The sequence below is a fragment of the Eumetopias jubatus genome, unplaced genomic scaffold (assembly GCF_037043125.1).
Source record: "Eumetopias jubatus isolate StellerSeaLion01/CBP00866 unplaced genomic scaffold, mEumJub1_p1.0 scaffold_9, whole genome shotgun sequence".
NCBI lineage: Eukaryota > Metazoa > Chordata > Mammalia > Carnivora > Otariidae > Eumetopias > Eumetopias jubatus.
In genome coordinates this window covers 60,635,304-60,637,532 of record NW_028274815.1, presented here as the reverse complement: position 1 = coordinate 60,637,532, position 2,229 = coordinate 60,635,304, and the positions used below count along the sequence as shown (strand labels likewise).

Here is a 2,229-nt window from a genome sequence, read left to right as displayed (position 1 = left end):
AGGTCATGATCCTAGGGTCCTGGGATCGAGCCCCACATCGGGCTCCCTGCTCCGCAGGAAGCCTGCTTCTCCCTCTTTCACTCTCCCTGCTTGTGTTCCCTCTCTCGCTGTGTCTCTCTCTGTCAAATAAATAAAATCTTTAAAAAATAAAAATAAAAAAATTATCCAGTCTAGAAACATAATTTTCTTTAAAAATAGATTTAAAATATCTTGAACATGCAATAATAGGAGTGAATAACAAAATCATTATGCCAGGCAAAAAACAAAAAAAACCCCACATACACAAGAGGTCTTTACATATTGTGCTCACTTTGGCATGCTTGTGTTAAAATTGGAACTGTATAGAGAAGATTAGCATGACCCCTGTGTGAGAATGACATCATTTATGATGCAGTCCATATTTTTTGTTATGTACTTTTTGCCACAATTTTATTTTACTTATTTTTTTAAAAAAGATTTTATTTGAGAGAGAGAGCATGAAGGGGATGGGCCTGGGTGGCGGGGGGAGAAGGAGGTTCCCCACTGAGCAGGGAGCCTGAGGTTGGACTCGATCCCACGACCCCAAGATCATGACCTGAGCTGAAGGCAGATGCTTAACCGACTGAGCCACTCAGGCACCCCTATTTTACAATTTTTAAAAATAATAAAAGCCAGTTTCTTCTTTCTTGACAAACTAGGGTGCCCCACCAGAAAAGTACTCTGTTAAAGATCAAATTTGTATTTTTCCTTTCTTTCACAGCACAGGCTAGGATAGAGATTGACAGAGGAAAGCCTTATTTATTTATTTATTTATTTTTATATATTTTTAAATTTTATTTATTATGTTAGTCACTATACAGTACATCATCAGTTTTTGAGGTAGTGCTCCATGATTCATTGTTTGTGTATAGCACCCATGCTCCATGCAGTACGTGCCCTCCTTAATACCCATCACCTGGGCTCACCCATCCCACCACCCCCTCCCCTCTGAAACCCTCAGGAAGCCTTATTTAGAAGGACATGGATTCTGCTTGTACTCAAAGACTTTTTCTGTTTTGATATAAACAGAACAAAACCTGCCTCATGTTTTGGGAATTGGTCCTCACGGGAGAAAAATGAAGAAATGGGGTTCTGGAATCCTGATATACTATTACTATCCTGACCCAGCCCCTCAGGGCTGTGTGTGATCAGCTGTGGCTGGGTCCTTGGCTACAAGGCCAATTGTGGAACATCCTTGGCAAGCTTAGCTCGTCATCCCTCAAAGGGCTTTTCCTCCCAGCATGGATATAGACAAGCAAAGCCATCATCCATAAGCAGTGGACAAGCGTTGTCTTTTGGATTGAGTGGGACCAGTCTCCGAAATGGACAATGTGAGGTAATGAGAAACTACGGCATTAGCCAATGATCACGCTCAAATTAAGAAGAGAACAGAACCCTTTATAGACTGAATAAGTTATTTCTTGGTGTTTCTGGGCAATGTATGGGGGAGTTTTCGACAGTGGGAAATAATGGGCTTTCTGCTAAAAGGGCTTATGAGAATTAAGCAATTGTTTAGAAAATTAAAAGTATTGTGAATATATTTGTATTTGAGTATCGTGAGTATATTTGTATTTGAGTTTGTGGAGTAGGTGATGCTAATTTTATTGAAAATGTTCATTTATTCATCAGTATTTATTAAGCATACACTTTGTGCCCTTAGATACCGCACTAAAAGCTGGTGATAGTAACTATGTTCCTACCGAGTTTAGGGGGGGTATAGATAAGATGCGTCACAGAATAAGCTGCTATGCTAGGGGGAGCATGGGGTCCAATAGAAATTCAGAGAAGAAACCCCTAATCTACACTTTGGGTAGCAGAAAGAGAGGTCAAGAGAAGACTCTCCCAAGAAAATAACATTTTAGGCTGAAAGCTGAACTAGGAGCTCTTCACACGGCTGGGATGACAATGTTCCAGGAAGGAGGGACAACATAACCAAAGCACTGGAGATAAGAGGATGCAGCTCTTTCTGGAAAAGACAAGTGCAAGTTTAATGTGCTTGGAATAGAGTGGGGGTAGCAGGAAAAGATGTAGGTTGAGGCTCTGGAGACCTAGGTCTTGATCCTAAGGGCACTGATGAGCTACTGAAGGATGTTAAGTGGGCAGAACCATGATGAAAATTTCTAGAATATTTTCTCTGGTTACAGTGTAAAGAATGGACTGAAGAGTGACATGATTTGCAGGGAGACCATTAGGACACTGTTGGAATAAGTG

At 40.8% G+C, this 2,229-nt stretch overlaps 1 pseudogene; it reads left to right on the top strand.

Moving 5' to 3' along the window:
* Positions 1-304: 304 nt before the first annotated feature.
* On the top strand, positions 305-405 carry LOC114198327 (U6 spliceosomal RNA; annotated as a pseudogene).
* The last annotated feature ends 1,824 nt before the right edge of the window (positions 406-2,229 follow it).